This window comes from Euphorbia lathyris, chromosome 1 (genome assembly GCF_963576675.1).
Source record: "Euphorbia lathyris chromosome 1, ddEupLath1.1, whole genome shotgun sequence".
NCBI lineage: Eukaryota > Viridiplantae > Streptophyta > Magnoliopsida > Malpighiales > Euphorbiaceae > Euphorbia > Euphorbia lathyris.
In genome coordinates, this window is record NC_088910.1 from 136,220,471 (window position 1) to 136,247,293 (window position 26,823).

Here is a 26,823-nt window from a genome sequence, read left to right on the forward strand (position 1 = left end):
TGCGAATAAATTATTATACCTCATGAAATGGGGTACCACCCTTGGCTTTGGATGGAGTGGATGTAGATGTACCAACGATAGGCAAGGATATGGAGGTATTCTTCTTCCTAGGGCGAGAAGACTCCACATCCACATTACTCTTCCGCTTCCTATTTAAGGGAAGCTCCTCAGAAACAGAAGCGGGGCCCTGTGAAACAGAAGCAATTGTGGGGGAAGCCGCCTCAACAGAAGTCACCCCCACAAGAGAATTCGCCCCTGCAACAGAAGTTGTTCCCGCCATCCGCTTCTTCCTTCTTGCTAGGGCTTTCGCTTCCCGATCTGCAGCGAGTTGAGATAAAGGATCACCCCTGCAAAGGGTTAAAAGAAATCATCAACTTGGAAATAAGTTAATAGTACCTTGTACAAAAACGCGATAAGGGATATAGACAACGCGATCTCCCTCGCGGTAGGCAATCGCTACTCGGCTTCTTAGCATATGGAATGCCTGATCATATGTCCATACAAAGGGAGGAGTGCTCTTCAAGAACTTTATAATAGCGGATTCTTCCTGGCTTGGATAACCAAAGTTCAAACTCTTTACATTGGGTCGGCCCCAGCAGCGCAGAAAGTTTGGATTCCCTTCATGGAACTTAATGAAGAAATAGGACTTATCCCACTCACGGATTTTGTTCGACTTCTCATCAAAGCCGTAGTAACCGCTCTGTCGGATGAAAGTAAAGTACTCCCCCGAACTCTTGAAATGATGAAGCTTGGAGAAAATCTTGAGCGAGAGGGGAACCTCCAGACAATCTGCCAGAAACTTATTTAGGGTTAAGTCGGCCCATCCATTGGGATGCAGTTGTCCAGGTGCGATTCCATAACCACCAAGGATGGAAGCAATCTCATCCGCCAGCGGATACGTGAAACCACAGATAATCTGGGCGACAAAAATGGTAAAGTACCCCTTTGGGTAGTCGCCAGGCCCTCTATTTTCCCCGGGAATGCTTGTCTCCAGGCCTTGAAGCCAAGGATACTGCTCCCGCAAGTCGTCAATCGTCTCGCGACAAACTAAGCTTCCGGACCTATCCTTTTTCGGTAATAAACGGGGAGTTGGGACGAGTGGTGGAATCAACTTCTTGGGGTCGAAACCTAGGCCCTCATCAGTTGTATTCGCCAAATGGAGAAAATCGGCGGGATGAGAGTCTGACCTAGGAGAGCTAGTTGAAACTTCATCAACCATCTCCTCGACCTCGTGAGACACCTCGCGATCGTAATTTTCGTCGAAAGGTGCGAAATCAAGTTCAGGGTTCGACATATCAGGGAAGGGAACGAACAGAAATAAGAAATAGTTGAACGAGCTGCAAGTTACAGAAGAGGAAAACTTACATGTGAGAAAGAATACAGAGAAGAACGAACGCAAAGATGTTGACGCCGGAGAAGAAATGACGGAGAACGAAAGAACCACTTTCGAATTTTGAATATCCAGACAAAGACGAAGAGTTTCCTATAGCATATGAAAAGACCCTAAAGGGCTCTTGCCAAACTAAGGGGGAGGCATGTGATGATCCGCGAAGCCAAACCGGGCCGAATCATAAACACGGGCCCAACCTATACTTAGGCCCATGGTTCCAGATCAAATGGGCTCCTAATAAAGGAAGCGGGTAAAGCAGATAACTGCTCCGAAATCCTAGCAGGGCATTAAACCTCCCACTCAAACAAACGAAACCACGTTGGTGGCCACGTAAGGGACGTGGCATAGAAAGAGTAACCGCCCTCGGCGGTTACCTAAAGATACTTATAAAAGAGACATGAAAGCAAATGGGGAAGGTAAGTTGACATTTTTCCCATCAATACTATTATCAATCTACTAGCCTTCCACATAAAACTGACTTGATCGTCGGAGAGTTTTCCCGGAGATCCTGTCTCCGGTTTTGTTTTGCAGGTAACTACGACGAGGACCATCGAATTAAATCCGACAAGTTATCATAGTTTTTAAAAGATGAATTTCCATGTAATTTTCCCATAAAAAAACACTCATTTTGAGTTTGGATAGAGAATTTTTTTTAACTCAACCCATAAATTATTTAATTTTAATTTCAAATTCTAAAAAAATGTTTTATTATTTTGAGTAATAAAATAACGCACGTGTGAAATGTAGATGACAAGATTCATAACTGAGAAGACAGTGAATTATTTCTCAAATCGATACAACTTACCAATTTTAAGGGCAATATTACGAGTAAAATTGTCTCATTTTAAATATTAAGGATAAAATTGTTTTCAAATGTAAACATGAAGGGTATTTTTGTACTAATTTTTTTAATCAAATTGATGCTTAAACAATTTGAATATTGTCAAAATAAGTTTCCATCATTTTCAAAGAAAAAACCAATAAAATTTAATAGCTTTTTTGCCTATTAAACTTGAATTAAAAATGTTTCTTGGACTATTTCAAAAAGGAAATAAAATTAATCGCTCAACCATTCAATCTACTGTTAGAAATCTTAGATTTCATCATAATATTAGACAAACATAATTGCCCAGATGTTTGAATAAGATGATTTTCACAAACACTTAATAACAGTCAGAAGAGCGTACCTTGATCCATGATAATTATAATCGAGTTCTTCTGGAATCACGAGAATTGTGTTTCTCTCACTTAACCCTTTAGACTTTACAGATTTTCTAGATGGAGAGAAAACGACTTTTAGATAAGTTAGAGAGAGGACCAATTCTGATTATGTTCTATAAATATACCTTCCATCAAGGTATCTCTTCATCCATAAGGTACCTTTTCATTAATGAACCAATAGGATTCAACGTACCCTTTGGTTAATCAAACATGATGATTGATCGTACCCTTACGTGAACTGACCAATAGCATTTATTGTTTTATTTTATCAAACTACATAAGTATATAATATACTAGGACCATATTCTAACTTGATATAAATTATGGAAAATCCAACATTCTCCCACTTGGTCCATGTGAAATTATATATATACAGTTTAATAACAAACATAAGGCGCGCATTAAAAAATAAACCCATTACCATACTGGTCAAACATAAAGTCATTGTTAAGCAATAAGACTAATAAGGATCATAACGGTTGTATGTCAGTTCATCGACATAGTCCCTTCCATGTATCACAATATAAATCTTATACTCAAAATAAATTATAATAAGTTTTTCATGATGGTCCAACAATAATGTCTTTGTTAGAGACTATATCCTGTTTAATACCCATTATGCATTCATGTATATATACTATTTATAAGAAACAGGATATAAAAATTTATATCAGAAACAATATGTAAATGAGCTCAGAGTGTCAAATACATTATATCATAAAATATAATTATAACATAATCATTAATGATATTTGATAATCCCCATTCTTTCAACATGTTCACTAAACACCTTAGGGGATAATCCTTTTGTCAACGGATCCGCAACCATAACATTTGTGCTAATGTGTTCTATTGACACTCTTTGTTTCTGAACTTCTTCTTTAACAACAAGGTATTTAATTTCCATATGTTTAGCACCTTGCGAATACTTGTCGTTTTTAGAAAAGAAGACTGCTGCAGAATTATCACAGTAAATTTTCAGCGGCTTGGCAATACTATCGACAATTTCAAGTCCTGAAATAAAGTTCCGCAACCATAATGAACGACGTTTCATCGGATCTATGTAACTGTCCAGATATCTATATATATGAAGCTTGTGAGATCAGCTTTCTGTCGGACAGAAGACATTGTTACATACAAGTCTCAATAGTGATATATCAATCCTAAACATATCACTTGACTTGGGGTGGTTTTAAGTTTATTAGTTTATTATAAAGTTTTGTCTCACTTCATGCTTGTATGAACACTTTATAATCACTTTAAACAAACTTACGGATTTCCTTTTATTAGACTTTATTCTTTTCTTGTGGATTATAAATTCTTACTTCCGCTGGGCAACCCCAAACATGCAGGTGCCTTAAACTGGGTTTCCTTCCTGTCCACAGTTCAAAAGGAGTCTTTGGAACTGCCTTACTAGGAACCCTATTTAATAAATACACAGCGGTTTTTAAAACATGCATCCACAATGATTTGGGTAAAGATGAATTGCTTAACATACTTCTAACCATATCCATTAATGTACGATTACGCCTTTCTGCAACACCGTTTTGTTGCGGTGTTCCTGGCATTGTGTATTGAGCACAAATACCACGAATTTCTAGGAATTTAGCAAATGGACCAGGGTGCTGTCCATTTTCATCATACCTTCCATAATATTCACCACCTCTATCAGATCTGACAATTTTCACCTTTTTATCTAGTTGCCTTTCAACCTCATTGATAAACACCTCAAGGATATCTACTGATTGAGATTTTTCATGCAATAAATAGACATATCCATAACGTGAAAAAACATCAATAAAAGTGATGAAATATCATTCCCCACCAAAAGATGGAACATCAAAAGGCCCACAAATATCAGTGTGTATAATTTCAAGGAGCTGTGAACTTCTTGTGGCTGCTTTCTTAATTGTGTGTTTTGTGTGTTTTCCCTTAATACAATCCACACATATTCCAAGATCAGTAAAATCCAAATCAGGTAGGATTTGATTCTTTATTAATGCCTCCATTCTTGCTTTGGATATATGACCCAAACGTTTATGCCACAAGTTAGCAGACGATTCATTACTTAAACCACGTTTAGTTCCAACGTTTTGATGCAAGGTTAACAAAGTTTCGGCAAAATTAGAATCAAGATTTAATTTGTATAAGCCATCATAAAGAATACCAGAACCAATAAAGAGATTTTGATTGAACAAACTAAAACAACTATTCCCAAATTTAAATGTATACCCAGAATTATCAAGTTTGGACAAAGAAATCAAATTACGAGAAATAGAAGGAACATAAAAGGTCTGAAAAAGATCTAAATGATGTCCAGTGTCTAAAATCAAACGGTAAGTGCCAATGGCTTCAATTGGAACTTTGACCCGATTTCCCATAAAGATGAACTTTTCATTTAGGCTTATGGTCTGGGTTGAAAGGAATCCCTGCATCGTATTTGAAACATGAGTGGTACAACCAGAATCAATCCACCAAGTATTATAAGGAACTTCAGCTAAATTTGATTCGAAACATACTAAAGCCTTAATCTTACCTTTCTTTTCGAACCATGCCTTACGTTTCAGGCAGTCTTTCTGATAGTGTCCATGTTTTTTACAAAAATGACACACATCCTTGTTTGGTTCCTTTTTGTGGATTTGGGCTGATGACTGATTCATTTTTGATAGTCCTTTCTTGCCCTTTCCATACTTCTTTCCTGGTTTCTTTCCAACTCCTTTATTACCCATGAGATTAATTGAATGAATTCCTGGTTTCTTAAGCCTTGCCTCCTCTTGAATGAGCATACTTTGCAATTCATGCACATTCCATTTGTCCTTTAGAGTATTGTAGTTCATATGAAATGGACCATACTCAGAAGGTAAGGAATTAAGAATAAACGTTACTAGGAAATTTTCATTCACTTCCATTCCCATAGACTTCAGTCTTGCAGCAATATTAGACATTTCAATAATATGCTGGTGCATGGTACGAGAACCATCAAACTTAATAGTGGTTAAAGTACCCATTAGTGTCCCTGCAAGAGACTTATCAGCAGACTCAGACTGGGAATATTCTTCCACAAATTTCATAAATTCCCTTGCACTTTCGGTTTTATTTATTGTGGACTTGATGTTGTTTGCTACTGTCATTTGCATAAACATTAAGCTTAGTCTGTTAGATTTTTCCCATGCTTTATAGGCAGATCTCTGTTCGGCACTACTAGTAGCGGTAAGTGCATTAGGTGCATCAATTAAGAGTGCCAAATCAAGATCTAAAACACCAAGGTGAAACTGGATTTGTTCACACCATTCAGAGAAATTAAGCCCATTGAATTTAATTACAAACGTTGCTTGCGAATGAAGAGAGACAGGAACAGATGCTGCAAATATATAACTCATCCATTAATGTCTTGAGTAAAATTTAGTTTCAGTAATAAAGATTCAGAATTTTATATCATCATCAAATGTACATTGAAATTCACCTTTGGGTAAAACAACAATATACAACAATGAAACAAAACATAATTGATGCTTCATTAATTTAATTACACATAATTTGTAATTAATATACTCCAATTAGACATATTTGCTATCTTTGGATATACTAAACATGTCTACTCAAATATATATTAATTAACCATGTAATGTTTATAAATTATAAAATAACTAATCAGCCTTTGGGCGATCCATAATATTTTATAACAATGAACGTCAATATACTCATGATAAAATATTTTGATATATCATAATATCATCTCACTTATAAGCATCATCGTATACATGAGTAATTAAAATTATTTTAACATGATATCTATGAAATCTTTCTAATTTGGCCATTTTGATGACTAACAAATTACACATAATATAGATATACCATTTCCTCGTATGAATATATCTCACACGTCGTGTGGGACATATAACACACTCTATGGGACTGTCTCTAAATCACCACTTAACATCTTTCTGGGTATGGATTGTCTTCTTCATAGATTGAAAACTTTTCTAGTGAATGCAAATGCATTATACTCGTTGTCTCAATTGATGTTGCTGAATTTGTAAATCAACTTTCCTTCGGATGGATTTTCAAGATATTTCCTAAAATGTGATCATTTAACTCAATATGGACCCATTTTACACTAGCAGTATACATGCCATTATCCTTGACACACAGGGTTGGGTAAAATTCTTGCACTAGAAAAGGATATCCTAGTTAATGAACAGACAAAAAGGGTTCCCAACCCTGAAATCCAAGCCACTCTCCTATAGGCAAGTTTAGGGATTTGAGGTAATCCCAATCAATTGTTCTTGAGTCTAGAGTGGTTCTATATCTAAGGTTTTCGTACAGAGATTTGTTCATGAAGTAAGCTATGGAAAGAGGACTTACATGGTTTGTTTCATCTGTCCCTTCTACAATGTTGATTCCGTCCTTCCTTTTTGGTACACCATCATTGATCTTTAAAGTCTTTGATCGATTTTTCGCATTATTTCCTGATGCATGACATTTAAAGGTGTTCATTTTCATGGGTTTTCCAGATTAGGAAGAAAAAAAAGAACAAAGAGTTTTTCCTTTTTAAGATGAACAAGTAAGTACTTCTTTCTTCTTGATGTTGATGTCTATTAGAAAGAGACAAGAGGAAAGCGAGGATCAACTCAAGCGCCATTTTGTAGTCTGATTTGTAACATGTGTTACAAATTCAATAAAGTATCTTTCACATATAATACATGTATATGTAAATGTTGTATGTTAATGTTTGCAATTGAGCATGTCAAACAGAGAAGCGGCTCACTCACACGAGCGCTTACCCTTATTTTGTTAATCGTGTTGACAAAGATAAGGATGAGGCGAATTTTCGAGTAAACAAGAACTTGCTCAATAATTGATGTCGTCTTGTAGTAACAATGGATCTAGGTTCATTAGCTTGCAGGATTGAAATATACATACGAGTGAATAAATATGTATATAAAAGATTATTTATAATCTAAGATTTCAATCATAGTTACTTGAGTGAAATCTTCTGTCTTAGATAGCCGAAGGTAGTCCTATACTGAGAGAGACTAAGGTTAGATGGTATGACACATTGAAACTGAAATCTTCGTATAGTGTTGTTTCAAGTATAAACATGTGCTTTCTTTAAATGGAAGGATTAGAACATCATAGCACATGGTTTTCATACCATGTGTGCTTTTTGACCAAGAGATGGGAAAAGGGCAATTTCACTTTTTCCTAGCGTGAGACTCTCTACGTGAAATTTCTAAATGAAATTTTAATTTATGCAAAATTAAAACTAAATTTAAAAATATATTTTTATTATGTCTATTCTATTAAAAAATTAATTTCTTAGTTTTGAGACTCAAATAATGGAATGGGTTCAGAATAGGGGCGAACCAACCCAGAGCCCGGGGGAGCTCGAGTTCCATGGCCATCGACTCCCACTCTTGAGTATTGGTAGTTCCGCCCCTTCTACCCTCCTAATATTAGTTTAAATACAATTTGTGTAGTATTATTTTAGAAATTTAGACTGGATTGGTTGGTTTAAGTAGGGGTGTTCATGGATCAATCCAATAGTTATTGGATAAAAAAACCTAACCAATCCAATTAAGGAATGAATTCATGGATTGGTTGTAAATAACCAATCCAATCCATAAAAACTCTATAAAATTGGATTGGATTGGTTTTTAACCACCAATCCATAAATTAATTTGACCAAACCTATTACATATTATTTTAATTAAGTTAAGTAATTTAATTTAGGGAAAAGTACAAAAATAAACCTTGTGGTTTGGACCATTTTCAAACATAGACTATGTAGTTTAAAAGTTTGCAAATTGGTACCTTGAGGTTCAAACCGTTAGCAAAGACAAGTAAAATTATTAACACTGTTAAAAAGAGAGATGATGTGTCATTTTTAATCAAAAATATAAAGGGTATTTATATAACTTTACATTTTTCTTTTGAATAAGTCAGACTTCCTCCTAACCCTCCGCTCTTCTCTCTTCGATCTTCTTCTCCCCCAAATTGCAACACCACCTTCATCGCCAGCCATCAACGGAATCATGTGGGTTTAGGTAATGGGTTCATTTGCTATTTTAGTTTTGAGTTGGGTACTTGGTTTGGTTCATTAAGTTTTGAAGCTCCATGGAATGGCCATGACTCCTTTTTCAAATTCCTATGTTCTGGAGAATTTTGGATTTGTATGACATACTTTAGAGAACAAAATAAAGGAATGGCCATGGCTCCTTCTTCTTCAAATTCTTAGTTCCATGAAATGGCAATGGGCTTGTTTTATTTTAACGGGCATTTACTTTTTTGTTTTCCTGGAAATTAGATAATGGAGTTGGTCCGGTCCTTTATCTTTCTGAGATCCATTTAACTGGGTTAATTTACTTTTTTGTTTTTCTGGGTAGTAACAATTTTTTTTGCTTTCCTTTCTTTTCAGTAAGGAAATACTAATACAGAAGAAATTGATTCAGAGATGGCATGTGTTTAAAGATTTTGTTTTATTGGTTTTATGAAGAAGTTGATTCATATATTTTCCCTTTCTTTGATCGCCATGGGTTATTAATAAAGGATAAAAATTGGATTTGGGCAACAATTCTGTAAATGAAGAGCAGAAATTTGGATTAGATCGTCAATGGTGTGTTGTTCCTTATTTAGAGAGAGAGAGAGAGAGAGAGAGAGAGAGAGAGATGGGAAAGAGTCTAGTGAGGAAGAAGAGGGCGAAAAGAAAAGACTGATCTGTAAAAATATGATTGGATATGAGAAAAAAATAAAAATTAATTTCTAAAAGGATAAATGAAATGACAAAAGTGACCTTATGACTTTTTGACCAAAAATGACACATCATCTCTTTTTAACGGTGTTAACAATTTTGCTTGTCTTTGCTAACGGTTTAAATCTCAAGGTACCAATTTGTAAACTTTTAAACCACATAGTCTATGTTTGAAAATGGTCCAAACCACAAGGTTTATTTTTGTACTTTTCCCTTTAATTTATTTATTTTCAATTAATATCAAATCTGATTTTTTAATGTCTTCAATTTTAATTTTATTATATTTAATTTTTCATATTTTTTTCTTCCTAATCTTGTAAATTTTACTCCTGGAACGTTTACTTTTTTTCTTATAAATTAATGTAAAGTATTCTTGTAAAGTAATTCAAATTAAATATCAATAATTGTGTTTAAATATCAAATTAGATATTTAATTAATTTATTAATTACAATAAAATTAAATATTCTATTAATTAAATACGAAAAACATCAAATATTTCAATAGCTAAATATCTAATCATTCACTAATTAAATATCGGATAAATTACACTCATGGCCACTGAACTTTACTCATTTTCACGGTATAACCATTTAACTTTAAAGTTGTTTAGAATGATATTTACTATGAAACCACACTTTTTATTTTCCAAAATCGTCATTTAAGTAGCTTTCTCTCTCCTAACCAAACAACGTTTAAATAGTCTCAAAACAAAATTTTTGAAGAATTAAAATTTATTAGATTATTATCAATCCTTCAAATTTTTTATTTTGAGGTATTGATTGAAGTTTAATGGCCATAATGTAAAAAAATGTGAAGTTGAGTGACTTTTATGTTATGTTTTAAGTTTATGGGCCACATTGTGAAAATGAGCAAAGTTAAGTGGCCTAGGGGTGTGCATCGGTGCGGTTTAAACCGCATACCGAACTGAACCGATTGAATTCGGTTTTTCGGTTCGGTTTTTTTACAATTCGGTTCCGTATCGGTTTTAATTTTAAGTCTTTTCGATATTCAGTTCAGTTCGGTTTGACAAAAAATGTAAAAAAACCTAACCGCACCGAATTACATATATTTTATATTCTTATATATACCGAATTACACATATTTTATATTCTTATATATATACACGCATATATTTGATTTTACAAGTTTAATTTTTTTTATTATTGTTGAGATAAGAACCCAATGTATATATTTTGAAAGTATTTCAACTTTTGTTGTTGTTGAGGTAAATTTAATGAGAAAATATAGTGATTTTTATTTTTTATTTTTAACTTAATCCGGTTTGTTCGGTTCAAACCGAACCGAATAGCATATTTTGGTTCGGTTTTAATTCGGTTTTACCTATTATTTGGTTCGGTATCGGTGTGAATTATTTTGATCATTTCGGTATTCGGTTTTTTCGGTTCGGTTTTATACCGATACACACCCCCTAAAGCGGCCATAGGTGTAATTTACCCATTAAACATCGAGTAACTAAATAAATACAAAATAAAAAATTATTTTGAATTCCATAACTTTACGTAGTATTGTTTTGGTCCTTTTAGTTTGGGCTTACCTTGATCCGTAATTGTTAGAAAAAAAAATTTTGGATGCATTAAAAAATGTTGGGCTTTTTTTAGTTTGGATTGATTAATTAACCAGTTAAATTATTTTATCCATGTGAAATTTTTCTATTGGTTTGGTTATAACCAATCCAATATAATAAATAAACCAATAAACTAGATATTTGGGTGTTGGATTAGGTTGGATTGGGTTGAATCCTTGGATTGGTTAGAATTTTGAACATCCCTAGGTTTAAGATACACACCTTAATTCAAGAGGTCATAGATTCAACTCCCACTAACTTCATTTTATTAATAAAGTTCATATTTATTTAAACTTTATTTTTCAATAATTATAGAAATATATTACCATTATTAATTAATTTCAATTGAATCTTTATTTTCACAATACTTTTGAACTCATTTTTACTATTTCTTTTCTATTAAAAAATTAATTTATTAATTTTGAGACTCAAATAACTTATTTTCTAAATAAAATTTTAATTTATGAAAAATAAAAAAATTAAAACTAAAATTAAAAATATATCTTTTCTATTAAAAAAATTAATTTCTTAGTTTTGAGACTCAAATAATGGAATGAATCTAGAACAGGGGTGGAGCCGTCCAGAGCCCGGGAGAGCTGGAGCTCCCTAGCCACCAGCTCCACTTTTTAGTATCGATATTTCCGCCCCTTCTAGCCACCGTATTATTAGTTTAAATAAAATCCATGCAGTATTGCTTCAGAAATTTAGAGTGGATTAGATGGTTAAACATACACACTTTAGTTCAAGAGGTCAAGACAATTCCCACTAACTCCATTCTGTACTCTCTTTTTTCATTATACTTTTGAACTCATTTTTATTATGTATTTTCTATTTAAAAAATTAATTTTTTATTTTTAAAACTCAAATAACTTAATTTCTAAATAAAATTTTACTTTATAAAAAAAAATATATATTTTTATTATGTTGTTTTGGATTTATAAATAATTTTTTTAAATGGAATGTTTGCAACTTGAAAAAATAAATACTCCTTACCTAGTTGAGATTTGGAATGTTTGCTCACGATCCGCCGGCGCAAATGTTGTCGCAATTAAAATTGAGCTTTCCGGTAATGTCGATCAGCGGAAATATTGTCGCAATTAAAATTGAGCTTTCCGGTAATGTCGGCCGGCGGAAATGCTGTCGCAATCAAAATTGAGCTTTCCCGTAATGTCGGCCAGCGGAAATGCTTTCACAATATATCTTTATTATGTTGTCTTTTTCTTTTGGATTTATAGATAAATTTTTTGTAACTTTTTTACTTTAATTTTGAAAATAAAATCCTTATGATTCTTGTTAAGTACATTTTGTTGAAACACATTTCCACATGATTTTGATTTGACAAAATTATTTAAGTATATGATTAAAAAATAGGGTAAATTCCACAAAAAACCTTTGTGGTTTGATGTTGTTCCAAAAAAACCCTTGTGGTTTGTTATTACAAAAAAAAGGACTGTGGTTTGCGCCGTTACCCGAAAAACGGAAATTGGCTTAACACCGTTAAAGTGCTAATGTAGCATAGGGGTAAAACGGGAAAATCGATTTTTTATTTTTATTTTTTTTATTTTTTTCCCTCTTCTCTCTCCTCCTTCTTCTTCTTCATCTCTTCTCTCCTTCTTCTTCCTTTTTCTTCTCTCCTTCTTCCTCATACTTCTTCTTTTTTCTTCTCTCCTTCTCTTTCTTCTTCTTCTTCTTCTTCTTCTTCTTCTTCTTCTTCTTCTTCTTCTTCATCTCTTCACTCATTCTTCTTCCTTTTTCTTCTTCCTTCTTCTTCTTCTTCTTCTTTTTCTATTCTTTTTTTTAAAAAAAATTTCCCTTACTCGAAGAAATCTGAAAATTTCCGAAATCTGGAAATTTCCAGATTTCCGAAAATCTGGAAATTTTCCAGATTTCTGGAAAATTTCCAGAAATTTGGAAATTCCAGATTTCTCGGAAATCTGAAAAATTTCCAGATTTCCGACGAAAATCTCCAGATTTCCTCTTGCTTCGAATTAAAATCTCCAATTAAATTCTCCATTTCCTCTTGCTTCGAATTTATGCATTCGAGCTACAGGAAGAAAAATTTGACCACCTAAACAAACTCTGACTCGCCAGATTGGTAATGACCACGGCGATCTCCGAGCGAGTTGAGCTTGCTAAGCTCTGTGCCTGTCGAGATTGGTCCAAGGCTATTCGAGTATTAGACTCTCTTCTTGCTCAGTCTTGTACCATTCAAGACATCTGGTGGGTGCATTTGTCTACTAATTGTTTTCTTGCTTCTTTGATCTTTCAATTTTCATGGCCGATTGATTCATTTAGCTTATGCCAACTTCTTGTTCTTCTTGTTTTCAGCAATAGAGCATTTTGTTACAGTCAATTGGAGCTCCACAAGCATGTGATTAAGGACTGTGATAAGGCGTTAAAGCTGGATCCTACGCTGCTCCAAGCTTATATCCTCAAAGGTGTTGTACTCTATTCACTTTTCTGATTCCTCTCACCAATTTGAGCTTCATTTGCCTTTCCTGGCTTTTATTTAGAGATTGCTTCAGCCAATTCAAATTTGTGTATTCTTCCACTTGTAACTTATATACTTGGAATCAGTACTTTGCTGATTGAAAAAGGAAGAAGAAGGAGAGAAGAGATGAAGAAGAAGAAGGAAGAAGGAAGAAGAAGGAGGAGAGAGAAGAGGGAAAAAAATAAAAAAAAAATAAAAAAAAATTTGATTTTCCCGTTTTACCCCCGTGCCACGTCAGCACTTTAACGGTGTTAAGCCATTTTCCGTTTTTCGGGTAACGGCGCAAACCACAGTCCTTTTTTTTGTAATAACAAACCACAAGGGTTTTTTTTGGAACAACATCAAACCACAAGGGTTTTTTTTGGAATTTACCCTAAAAAATATTCTTAACACACTAAGTTTAAATGCTTTGATTTATTACACTAATGTGTTTGTTCAATGTTGAGCTAAATTGTTTATAAGACATAAAGACTAAAAGGCTAAAGGCCCAAAGGAAAGTCAAAGGCTCAAGACAACTCGGCCCGTGTAAACAAAACGCTGTCGTTGTGAACAAAACGCAGCTCAGCATGAAGAAGGATCTGGAAGACCTTCTTTATCTACTTCGGAACGAAGCTGCTGAGTTGAACGACAAAGAGTACAAGACAGCAGCTGAGCAAGGAACAACTTCAAGACAAAGTATTTCTACTTTGGGTAAAGTTCAGAAGACACAGAAAGCTGTCCGGAAGACTTTGCCATAAAAGGCGAAACATTCTGCTTGTCTGTCTAAAAGCTGCTCAGCACTGACCAAAGACAGAAGATACAATAATCTGATTGGCCAACGGCACTGAGCGTGTACTGAGTGACAACAACATCAAGCCGTTTCCCTCCAACGGTTATTTCGAAATTTGAAATAACCGATACCTCAAGTGTCACTATAAATAGGACTTTTAGTTGCTTCATTCGATGCAGATCTTCACCAAGCTATTACACTGACCAAATTTCTACTTGAAGAATCTGTGTGAAAAAGCAAAGCAAATACTTACACCAATTTCCATATTATTGTGTAAAAGTCTAGAGTGATTATCCAATCATCTATAGTGTCTTAGCAATTGTTGTTTAGGACAAACTTATTATCATTTCTAGAATTAGAAAGGAGAGGCTGAGTACTCGGTTATAGTACTCAGTAGAGAATAGGAGTGAGTAGAGGTATAGAGGAAGGTACTCTTGTTATACTCAGCTTCTTATTGTAAAAGGTTTGATGCTCTACCGTTAAAGAGCTCAGTAGAGAATTCGAAAGCTCGGAACGTGTTCTGGGGACAGGACGTAGGCATAGAGGCCGAACCTGGATAAATCTGCTGAGTAACATCGTTCTAACCTTGAACTCCTTTAATATATATATATATATATATATATTGCTTGCTTAAACAAAACTGACCAAGTAAAGAGGTCACGCTGAGTTGTGTGCATTGAGTATCTGAGTTCAGGAATAGACTCAAGTGCTATCTCCTGACTCAAAGAAAGAAGCTGACTTAGTCACCAGTTGATTAAGCTAGTGTCTTATTTCACTCAGCGCGCTGTGTAATTCCTTTTCAAAGCAAAAGAAGTCAGCCTTAACGTACTAAAATTTTAAAATAGTTCCTATCCCCCCCTTGGAACTAACTTGTTACGTTATAAGGGACCAACAAGTGGTATCAGAGCTTAAAAGCTCACTGTGAAAGGTTTAACTACCTTGAGGTGATCCCCACTATGGCTGAAAATAGCACTCGGTTTCTCCCAGGAAACCAGACAACTCAGATCTTAGTTGAGGGGCTGTCCATTACTCGGCCTCCCCTATTCTTCGGGTCTAACTACACCTTCTGGAAGAATAGGATGAAAAACTTTATTCAGGCAACAAATATGAGTGCATGGCTTTCAATAGTCTAAGGCCCATTTGTTCCTGTTGAAGTTGTGGCTGGCCAAACAGTTGTCAAAGCTGAGGCCAAATGGACAGAAGATGATCTCAAGAAGCTACAAAATCACGCTTCGGCTATAAACATGCTTCACTGTGCGCTTGATGCTGCAGAATATAACAAGATTTCAGGTTGTGAGTCAGCGCAAGAGATCTGGAAGAAGCTGGAGGTCACCTACGAAGGAACCAACAAAGTGAAGGAGTCCAAGGTGAACCAGCAGATGAGACTATACGAGCTGTTCGAAATGAACGATGATGAAGGAATCTCTAACATGAATGCAAGGTTTACAAACATCATCAACGAGCTCAAGAGACTTGGGAAGATCTTCACTGAGGAAGAACAAGTCAAGAAGATTCTTAGGAGTCTCCCTAAAAACTAGCAAGCAAAGAAGACCGCTGTTGAGGAAGCTCAAGACTTAACCACCTATAAGTATGATGAACTCATCGGCTCACTGCTGACCCATGAGATCTCGATGAAGAATTTCGAGGTGAAGGAAAAGTCTGAAGACAAGAAGCAAAAGTCTCTTGTCATGAAAGCTGACTCCACTGATGGAAGCTCAACAGACGATGAAGAGATGGCTATGTTTACCAGGAAGATGAAAAGGCTATTCAAAAAGAATGAAAAATATTCTAATAAGCCTTATAAAAAGTTTGATAAGTACAAAGCTGACTCCAGCGACAACAAGTACAAGAAGGATAGCTCAAAGCCCATAACTTGCTTTGAATGTCATCAAACTGGGCATATCAAGTCAAGCTGTCCCTCGCTGAGGAAAGAAAGAAAGAACAGCAAGAAGGCAGTGGTGGCAACCTGGAGTGATAGTGATGATTCATCATCATCTAAAGCTGATGCCACTGAGTCAGCGAAGATTTGTTTCATGGCTGACGAACTTGCTGAGCCATATATTTCTGAGCATGCTAACCCTTCCATTGCATCTGACAATGAGGAACATTCAACTGAGGTAATATCACTACCCTTGCTCAGAAATGAAATGGTTAATGCCCTGAGTGACCTCTACACACTTGTCAAAAAGTGTAATAAAAAGGTTAGAGCACTCAGCAGGCGATGTGACGAGGTTGAGGAGGTCAAACTGAGTGACCTTCGATATCTTCTTCAGGACAACTCAGATTTGCATAGTAACATTGGAATTATGCAAAAGCTTGTCTCTGAGGTCCAATCAGATTCTAAGAAACTGAGAAAGGACGCCACATCTATTCAGAACCAACTAAAGGTTCCAAACAAAAGAAATATTCCTCTGAATACTCAGTACCGAAGTACTGGTCAGCAGAGATGGAATCCTCAGCGGAATGTCCAGTGTGACTTCTGTGGGAAGAAAGGACACACCACAAAGGTGTGCTGGCACGCTCAGCACTGGGGTGCTAACCAGTCAGTGAGACATCCTATCCAAGTATGTCGCCATAAAATAAAATATGATGCTTTACCTATTGAACCTAACAAGCAAGGACCCAAAAAGAATTGGGTACCTAAAAGTAACTAGTTACGTTGCAGGTAAGCCTGAGGTGTGCTGAGAAGTAAAAAATGTGGTATATGACTGGTGATGAAACTCAGTTCATCACATTTGAGCGTAAACGAGGAGGAAGCGTAAGTTTTGGAGACAACAAAAAGGTTAAGATAGTAGGGTTAGGAACCATTGGAGGTAATCCTACTATTGAGTCTGTCTCCCTAGTCAGCGGACTCAAATATAACTTACTCAGCGTAGCTCAGCTATGTGACAATGGGAGAAAAGTTATATTTGATGACACTGGATGTAAAATATTCGAGGGTAAGACTAATGAGTTAATTTTAACTGCCCCTCGCATTGATAATGTCTTCATGCTGAACTTAGAGAAAAAGTTTTCAAAAACTGTATGCTTAGTATCAAAGGAAGAAAATTTCTGGCTATGGCACAGGAGACTTGGTCATGTAAGCATGGACCTCCTGGCCAAATTAGCAAGAAAGTAATTGGTTGAGGGACTGCCGGAACTTAAATTTGAAAAGGAATAACTATGCCACGCTTGCCAAACTGGAAAACAAACCAAATAATCTTTTCATAGCAAAAACATTGTCTCAACTAAGCATCTGTTAGAGTTACTACACTTGGATCTCTTCGGTCCAGTCCAGCCGCTGAGTCTGGGTGGAAGAAGATTTTCCTTGGTCATTGTAGATGACTTTTCTCGGTACACTTGGATCATCTTACTGAGTAGCAAGGATGAGACTTTTGAGACATTTTCAAATTTGGTTAGAAAACTTGAAAATGATAAAGACCTAAAGCTGGCTCACATCCGAAGTGATAATGGTGGAGAATTCAAGAACCAACAGTTTGTTGAATTCTGTGAAACCAACGGCATTGACCATAATTTTTCTGCTCCTAGAACGCCTCAACAAAATGGGGTTGTAGAAAGGAAGAACAGAACCTTGGTTGAAATAGCCAGGACAATGCTGAGTGAGCATAGGCTTCCGAAGTACTTCTGGGGAGAAGCTGTCAACACAGCGTGTTATATTCTTAATAGGGCTCTTGTTAGACCTATACTAAAGAAAACTCCCTACGAACTTTGGAAAGGACGAAAGCCCAATATTGGATACTTTCGTGCCTTTGGCTGTAAATGTTTTATTTTGAATACCAAAGATAGCTTAGCTAAGTTTGACTCAAAAGCTGATGAAGCTATCTTTTTAGGCTACTCAACAAACAGCAAAGCATACAGAGTTTTCAATAAACGAACTCAAGTTTTAGAAGAGTCGGTACATGTTGAGTTCGACGAAACTAACCCTGCAGGAAGATATCAGCCGCTGACCGAGGATGATTCACACTCAGTACCCGCTGATCAAGATACAGCCGCTGAGTCATTCCCTCAAGGGCTGACTAAAGGTAAAAGTGAACCTCAAATTGTTTTCACTGACCAATCTACACCTGCAGAGATTGTTGAAATACAGACAGCACAAGACATCAATCTACCAAAGGAGATAAGGATACCAAGAGGACACTCAGAGAGTGCTATTCTTGATGCCACTGAGAATACACTGATGACAAGAAATCAACTCAGGAGATAACTCAGCAACGTAGCCTTCGTCTCAGTTCAGAACCAAAGAACTTCACTGATGCTGAGCACGATGAATTCTGGATGAGCGCAATGCAAGAGGAACTTGATCAATTCAGAAGAAACGATGTATGGGAGTTAGTGCCGCATCCAAGGAGTCAGAAGACCATTGGAACAAGATGGGTCTTCCGCAACAAGCTGGATGAACAAGGAAATGTAGCCAGGAACAAAGCAAGACTTGTAGCTCAGGGCTACAGTCAGCAAGAAGGTATTGACTACGGTGAGACCTTTGCCCCAGTGGCAAAGCTAGAGGCTATTAGAATTTTATGCGCTTATGCAAGTTATATGAACTTCAAACTGTTTCAAATGGATGTTAAGAGTGCATTCCTTAATGGAGTTATAAACGAGGAAGTTTATGTTAATCAGCCTCCAGGGTTTGAGGATCCTAAATTCCCAAACCACGTTTATAAACTCAAAAAGGCTCTGTACGGCCTCAAGCAAGCACCACGTGCTTGGTATGAGAGGCTGACCAGCTTTCTACTGACTAGAAATTATGTCAGAGGCAAAGCTGATACAACCTTATTCATTAAGAGAAAGGGTAAAGACACCATGCTGACTTAAATATATGTTGATGATATTATTTTCGGTGCTACTAATGAGTCAATGTGCAAGGAATTTAGCAAGCAAATGCAGACTGAGTTTGAAATGTCAATGATGGGAGAACTCAACTTCTTCCTTGGACTTCAAATCAAACAAGGGAAAAATGGCATCTTCATCAGTCAAGCTAAATATGCCAAGGAGATATTAAAGAAATATGATCTTGAAAATTGCAAGCCAATATCTACTCCTATGGGCACTGACACTGTCCTTTGTGCTGACGAGAATGGTAAGTCGGTAGACAGCAAATTGTATCGAGGTATGATAGGCTCTCTACTTTACTTAACAGTGAGTAGACCGGACATTCAGTTCTCAGTATGCTACTGTGCTAGATATCAATCTAACCCTAAGGAATCTCATTACATAGCTGTAAAAAGAATCCTTAGATATTTGCAAAGCTCAGTGAATGCAGGTTTATGGTATCCCAACACTCATGATTTTACACTCGTTGGATACACTGACGCTGACTATGGACGAGACAAGCTTGAACGAAAAAGCACCTCTAGAGGATGCCACTTCCTAGGAAGCTGTCTTGTATCCTGGTTCAGCAAGAAGCAGGCGTCAGTAGCCTTGTCTACCACTAAAGCTGAGTACATTGCTGCTGGACACTGTGTTGCTCAAGTCCTATGGATTAAGCAACAACTTGAAGACTATGGTGTTCAAACAAAGACAATTGAGGTCAAATGTGACAATAAAAGTGCAATTGATCTATCAAAGAACCCAATTCAGCACAGCAGGATGAAGCATGTCAGCATCAGACATCACTTCATTAGAGACCATGTACTCAAGGGTGATATAAAGCTGACCTATGTCCCAATGGATGAGCAGCTTGCGGATATCTTCACAAAGCCACTGGCTCGTGAGCAGTTCAGCATACTGAGAGAAGCCATTGGTATGTTTAATCCTCTTCAGTAAATTCCAGTTCTAAATATAGATTCATGCTGAGTGAATTGACATGCTAAATGATCTATGCTATTATTTGCTGAGTGAGTAGATGTATGCTGAGTGTTTAATGCTAATTGAATGAATATCACATACTGAGCAAATATGCGCACTGAGTAGTTATCTCAAACTGAGCAACCAATTATTTAAACCATCCGTTTGTATAAAACTGACTACTCAGAATATAGAACGATTAGGATTCTCACACCGAGTAAATTGATCTGTTGATTTGAATGCAAAAGCACGCGTATAGCCACCTAGGATGACGTATGCGCCGAATGTGTCATAAATACCAGGATTCTTGTCAGTTGAATAGCCCAAGGGCAAAACTGACACATGGATTCGATAAGATCCACCACTCACCTCTATAAATAATGGGCAAATCCCCATTTTTATCTCTTTACGCTTACAGAATTCTCTGGCATAAATATTTTCTCTCTCAAATCCTTCATATCTTCTCTGCGAAAAATGACGAACGATTCTGTAAACATCTCCGATGCCGGTCACCAATCTGCTGGAAACCCTAAGTCTCCTACCCAGCATGATCAAACCAAAGCTACCACACCGAGCAAGAAAACCCATACTGAGCAAGGTACCTTGATAGGGGTCAAAAACCCCTATCTTTGGGTACGGTTTTAGGACGGGTTTTAGCGTTATTTTGTTAATAAGCGAGCAATTCTCGCATTTAAATGCTTTTGTGTGAGTTAGTTAGAAATTGGAAACGTTTTATTTACTTTTCGTTGTTTAGGCTCGTTTTATGATCAATTTAGGCAAATACGGCCAAAATGGCATGCATATTATAATTCCGTTATCTTTTGAAGCTAACTGATCCGTCAAAAGTCGCACCAAACGAAGCGTTTGCTCAAATAAGCGATATGGCAGGTCAATTTAGCCCTTGGACTAATGTTGTTTGGAGTTTATGTGCGTGTGCAGGTTAAAACATGATCAATTTCAGGCAAAAATCGTGTCTCGGGGACCCCCGGCAGTCGCTCGGCGAATTGAGCATCGGCGCGCAGCCCGGGCGCTGCTCGGCGAGCAGCCCAGGCACCGCCCAGGCACTGCCCAGGCACTGCCCAGGCACTGTGCCTGCTCGCCGAGCAGGCCACCAGAGGCCTGCTCACCGAGCAGGGCGCTGCTCGTCGCGAGTAGCGCCTGCTCGCCGAGCAGCTCGCCCTGCCCGGCGAGCAGACCTGCGGGAATTGGTCAAAAAGACCAATTCCGCCCCCACGAAGCCACGATGGACCCCACGACTTCCTACATCAATAAGGACACGAATTAGGTCAAGAAAAGGGCCCGAACCGCGTCTATAAATAGAGTTTTTCCAATGTAAATTAGATATCTTTCGTTTTTGTAAATTATTTTAGCTCTCCCCTTGTAATTCCTCTTCATCTTCTCCATATCTTCTTCAACCTCCATTGAAGCTCCTTCAAAGCTCTTCCTTGAGGAATTATCAAGGTCCGTCCTTAAGATTAAGTCGTCGGCTGCAGAGTAAACAGGTTCCCTGAAAGGGATTTTTGTATCTCCTTTTATCTTTCCTTGTTTGTACTCTTTGATACAGTTGCCGAACTTGACTTATTGTATCTTGTGACAATTATCTTCGCCTTTAATAATAATTTAGCTCTTGTTTTGTTCTATGATTATTTGTTTAATCTCTGTCTTACGCTTTATTCAATTGGTTTAACTCATTCAAAAGCCCCAAAATCTAGTAGGCACATATTGCGAGCTGAATCTGACCTAGTCAGAACCTAGGAGATTGACGACCTCTTAGTTGATTAAGCGCTAATTTACTGAGCCTTAGACCTAGTTTCGGCCTTAGGGAATCACGCGCTAGGAACCTCAGGAGGGTAAGTAGGGTTAATCGCCTTGAATACAAGTGACTCAGATTAGGTTTTTATTCAATAGACTTGATAATCTATCTTCATTATTATCGTTCATACCATGTTCCTTCGGATAATTTCATTAATGAAAGATCAATTAGGGGTAGAGTAATTTAGTTAGGCGTAGAATAATTTAGTTAGAATTAGATAACTTAGTTAGAATTAGATAACTTAGCTAGGATTAGTACAAATCAACCTAGGAGTAGATTAATTAAAACAAACCAACTCAAAACCCCCTAAGCCTAGATAACATTCGAGATCGAGTAGCTCGGTACTTGTAGAAATAAATCCTGTGGACGATAACCTGGACTTAAACCAGAAATTTATTACTTGATAACGACGGGGTACACTTATCCCTTAGTGAGTTCTCATCTCGAGTTAGGTGAGGGCGCATCAAGTTTTTGGCGCCATTGCCGGGGAAAGTAGATTAAATCTATAAATACCCGAAAACCGCCAATCATCAAGTTTTTGGCGCCGTTGCCGGGGATTTATTTCCTCTGCAATATCGAACCAAAGGTCGACTTGTTAGTTTAGGCATTCTTTGTGAATATATCCTTTGTTAATATCATTTATACTTGTTTATATATATTCTTGTTTATAGTAACTATACTTATTGATTACTTAACATTATTTGTACTTACAAAATCGTTCTTCCAGCAACTATGGAAAACAGAGCATCAAATCCATCCATGAACGATCTTAACACAAAAATGGATTTCCTTGTGGCTTCATACAGCCATAATGGCCAACCAAGGACACCATTTTGCGAGAGATGCGGCCAGAATCACCCCGGTAGGGTATGCCACATCAACTATTACGTACCTAGAGGTGAGAATGTGAGTTATTTGGGTAATCATCAAAGGTATAATTCTGAACCCTCAACTTACAACTACTACGATCAGGAGCATACACGATATCCACCGACGCCCTACATGGCACCCGTGGATACCCTTCCATGCCCCCATTCTAACTCTGACTTTTATGGCAGGCAAACAGAGTACTCAGGAGGAATAATGACCCTCTTAAAAGAGATATCCGTCCGATTGGCAGCCAACGAGGAGGCATGCAGGACCCTGAGTAACCAGCTTGCCACAATCAGACAAGAAGAAAGGGAATGCCACGAGGCGTTCCTCTTACAAGAAGAGGCGATTCAAGCCATTGCCCTAAGGAGCGGCAAGGAAGTGGACACACCAGTGGCACCTCCATCGCAAACGTATCCGTCACCTCAGATAAGTAGGGAACCGGAAGTGGTAAGCAACCCCGGTCCCGCATCTGAAACTCCAGCTCCTGAAGTAGCTGTAGAAAAAGTAGTTAGGCCTTATACACCAAAACTACCATTCCCTCAGAAGCAGAAAAAGGCCAACTTAGATAAGAAATTTGCTCGGTTTTCGGAAATCCTTAGTAGATTAGAAATAAACATTCCATTAATGGAAGCACTAGAGGAGATGCCGAACTATGCAAAATTTCTTAAAGACATGTTGTCGAAAAAGAAAAAGTTTGGGGAAAATGAGATAGTGGCTTTAACAGAACAATGCTCGGCCATAATCACCCATAAATTACCCCCCAAACTTAAAGATCAAAGGAGCTTTACCATCCCGTGTAGGATAGGCAATATGCACATAGATAGGGCATTATGCGATTTAGGAGCAAGTATTAATCTTATGCCTTTATCAATTTTCAGGAAATTGGGACTCGGAGAACCTAAACCGACAAACATGACACTGCAGCTGGCGGACAGGTCGATCGCACGGCCTAGAGGCATAGTTGAAGATGTATTGGTGAAGGTGGACAAACTGATCTTCCCGGTCGATTTTGTGGTCCTCGACATGGAAGAAGATGACTCCGTCCCCATTCTCCTCGGGAGACCATTTCTTGCAACCGGTAGGACACTGATAGACGTCCATGGAGGTAAATTGGTCCGGGGGCTTGTGCATGCACGTGAAGGATGAGCATACGGGAGAAAGGGGCGCCCAGTATGGAATATATGCTTAGTTTTTGCATAGGATGACGGGTGCGATCATACCAGCACTAATGCACCGGATCCCATCAGAACTCCGAAGTTAAACGTGCTTGGGCGAGAGTAGTACTAAGATGGGTGACCTCTTGGGAAGTCCTCGTGTTACACCCCCAAACTTTTTTGCAACGTGCATTTTTTAAATTAATTACTTTTTTTTTCACCATGGCGTGCACGTTTTCGAGGCGGGGGTCAGTGTTTGGGGTCCGGGGGCTTGTGCATGCACGTGAAGGATGAGCATACGGGAGAAAGGGGCGCCCAGTATGGAATATATGCTTAGTTTTTGCATGGGATGACGGGTGCGATCATACCAGCACTAATGCACCGGATCCCATCAGAACTCCGAAGACAAACGTGCTTGGGCGAGAGTAGTACTAAGATGGGTGACCTCTTGGAAAGTCCTCGTGTTGCACCCCCAAAATTTTTTGCAACGTGCATTTTTTAATTAATTAATTTTTTTTTTCACCATGGCGTACATGTTTTCGAGGCGGGGGTCAGTGTTTGGGGTCCGGGGGCTTGTGCATGCATGTGAAGGATGAGCATACGGGAGAAAGGAGCGCCCAGTATGGAATATATGCTTAGTTTTTGCATCGGATGATGGTGCGATCATACTAGCACTAATGCACCGGATCCCATTAGAACTCCGAAGTTAAACGTGCTTGGGCGAGAGTAGTACTAAGATGGGTGACCTCTTGGGAAGTCCTCGTGTTGCACCCCTAAACTTTTTTGCAACGTGTATTTTTTAATTAATTAACTTTTTTTCACCATGGCGTGCACGTTTTCGAGGCGGGGGTCAGTGTTTGGGGTCCGGGGGCTTGTGCATGCACGTGAAGGATGAGCATACGGGAGAAAGGGGCGCCCAGTATGGAATATATGCTTAGTTTTTGCATGGGATGACAGGTGCGATCATACCAGCACTAAATCACTGGATCCCATCAGAACTCCGAAGTTAAACGTGCTTGGGCGAGAGTAGTACTAAGATGGGTGACCTCTTGGAAAGTCCTCGTGTTGCACCCCCAAACTTTTTTGCAACGTGCATTTTTTAATTCATTATTTTTTTTTCACCATGGCGTGCACGTTTTCGAGGCGGGGGTCAGTGTTTGGGGTCCGGTGGCTTGTGCATGCACGTGAAGGATGAGCATACGGGAGAAAGGGGCGCCCAGTATGGAATATATGCTTAGTTTTTGCATGGGATGACGGGTGCGATCATACCAGCACTAATGCACCGGATCCCATCAAAACTACGAAGTGAAACGTGCTTGGGCGAGAGTAGTACTAAGATGGGTGACCTCTTGGGAAGTCCTCGTGTTGCACCCCCAAACTTTTTTGCAACGTGCATTTTTTAATTATTTAATTTTTTTTTCACCATGGCGTGCACGTTTTCGAGGCGGGGGTCAGTGTTTGGGGTCCGGGGGCTTGTGCATGCACGAAAAGGATGAGCATACGGGAGAAAGGGGCGCCCAGTATGAAATATATGCTTAGTTTTTGCATGGGATGACGAGTGCGATCATACCAGCACTAATGCACCGGATCCCATCAGAACTCTGAAGATAAACGTGCTTGGGCGAGAGTAGTACTAAGATGGGTGACCTCTTGGGAAGTCCTCGTGTTGCACCCCCAAACTTTTTTGCAACGTGCATTTTTTAATTATTTAATTTTTTTTTCACCATGGCGTGCACGTTTTCGAGGCGGGGGTCAGTGTTTGGGGTCCGGGGGCTTGTGCATGCACGTGAAGGATGAGCATACGGGAGAAAGGGGCGCCCAGTATGGAATATATGCTTAGTTTTTGCATGGGATGACGGGTGCGATCATACCAGTACTAATGCACCGGATCCCATTAGAACTCAGAAGTTAAACGTGCTTGGGCGAGAGTAGTACTAAGATGGGTGACCTCCTGGGAAGTCCTCGTGTTGCACCCCCAAACTTTTTTGCAACATGCATTTTTTAATTATTTAATTTTTTTTTCACCATGGTGTGCACGTTTTCGAGGCGGGGGTCAGTGTTTGGGGTCCGGGGGCTTGTGCATGCACGTGAAGGATGAGCATACGGGAGAAAGGGGCGCCCAGTATGGAATATATGCTTAGTTTTTGCATGGGATGACGGGTGCGATCATACCAGCACTAATGCACCGGATCCCATCAGAACTCCGAAGTTAAACGTGCTTGGGCGAGAGTAGTACTAAGATGGGTGACCTCTTGGAAAGTCCTCGTGTTGCACCCCCAAACTTTTTTGCAACGTGCATTTTTTAATTATTTAATTTTTTTTTACCATGGCGTGCACGTTTTCGAGGCGGGGGTCAGTGTTTGGGGTCCGGGGGCTTGTGCATGCACGTGAAGGATGAGCATACGGGAGAAAGGGGCGCCCAGTATGGAATATATGCTTAGTTTTTGCATGGGATGACGGGTGCGATCATACAAGCACTAATGCACCGGATCCCATCAGAACTCCGAAGGTAAACGTGCTTGGGCGAGAGTAGTACTAAGATGGGTGGCCTCTTGGGAAGTCCTTGTGTTGCACCCCCAAACTTTTTTGCAACGTGCATTTTTTAATTATTTAATCTTTTTTTTCACCATGGAGTGCACGTTTTCGAGGCGGGGGTCAGTGTTTGGGGTCCGGGGGCTTGTGCATGCACGTGAAGGATGAGCATACGGGAGAAAGGGGCGCCCAGTATGGAATATATGCTTAGTTTTTGCATGGCATGACGGGTGCGATCATACCAGCACTAATGCACCGGATCCCATCAGAACTCCGAAGACAAACGTGCTTGGGCGAGAGTAGTATTAAGATGGGTGATCTCTTGGAAAGTCCTCGTGTTGCACCCCCAAACTTTTTTGCAACGTGCATTTTTTAATTAATTAATTTTTTTTTCACCATGGCGTACATGTTTTCGAGGCGGGGGTCAGTGTTTGGGGTCCGGGGGCTTGTGCATGCACG

At 38.4% G+C, this 26,823-nt stretch overlaps 10 non-coding genes across 10 annotated transcripts; all 10 read left to right on the forward strand.

The window, feature by feature from the left end:
- The first annotated feature begins 23,884 nt into the window (after window positions 1–23,884).
- Window positions 23,885–24,003, forward strand: LOC136213447 (5S ribosomal RNA). The gene has a single exon (XR_010680557.1). It is a non-coding gene; the product is annotated as a 5S ribosomal RNA (ribosomal RNA).
- A 183-nt stretch (window positions 24,004–24,186) lies between these two features.
- LOC136215191 (5S ribosomal RNA) lies at window positions 24,187–24,305 on the forward strand. Its single transcript, XR_010682238.1, has one exon. It is a non-coding gene; the product is annotated as a 5S ribosomal RNA (ribosomal RNA).
- A 182-nt stretch (window positions 24,306–24,487) lies between these two features.
- Window positions 24,488–24,606, forward strand: LOC136214437 (5S ribosomal RNA). Its single transcript, XR_010681522.1, has one exon. It is a non-coding gene; the product is annotated as a 5S ribosomal RNA (ribosomal RNA).
- A 181-nt stretch (window positions 24,607–24,787) lies between these two features.
- LOC136215344 (5S ribosomal RNA) lies at window positions 24,788–24,906 on the forward strand. The gene has a single exon (XR_010682385.1). It is a non-coding gene; the product is annotated as a 5S ribosomal RNA (ribosomal RNA).
- Window positions 24,907–25,087: 181 nt separating this feature from the next.
- Window positions 25,088–25,206, forward strand: LOC136215617 (5S ribosomal RNA). The gene has a single exon (XR_010682653.1). It is a non-coding gene; the product is annotated as a 5S ribosomal RNA (ribosomal RNA).
- Window positions 25,207–25,388: 182 nt separating this feature from the next.
- LOC136215091 (5S ribosomal RNA) lies at window positions 25,389–25,507 on the forward strand. Its single transcript, XR_010682143.1, has one exon. It is a non-coding gene; the product is annotated as a 5S ribosomal RNA (ribosomal RNA).
- Window positions 25,508–25,689: 182 nt separating this feature from the next.
- Window positions 25,690–25,808, forward strand: LOC136214697 (5S ribosomal RNA). Its single transcript, XR_010681774.1, has one exon. It is a non-coding gene; the product is annotated as a 5S ribosomal RNA (ribosomal RNA).
- Window positions 25,809–25,990: 182 nt separating this feature from the next.
- Window positions 25,991–26,109, forward strand: LOC136213485 (5S ribosomal RNA). The gene has a single exon (XR_010680593.1). It is a non-coding gene; the product is annotated as a 5S ribosomal RNA (ribosomal RNA).
- A 181-nt stretch (window positions 26,110–26,290) lies between these two features.
- LOC136215610 (5S ribosomal RNA) lies at window positions 26,291–26,409 on the forward strand. Its single transcript, XR_010682646.1, has one exon. It is a non-coding gene; the product is annotated as a 5S ribosomal RNA (ribosomal RNA).
- Window positions 26,410–26,592: 183 nt separating this feature from the next.
- LOC136215340 (5S ribosomal RNA) lies at window positions 26,593–26,711 on the forward strand. The gene has a single exon (XR_010682381.1). It is a non-coding gene; the product is annotated as a 5S ribosomal RNA (ribosomal RNA).
- The last annotated feature ends 112 nt before the right edge of the window (window positions 26,712–26,823 follow it).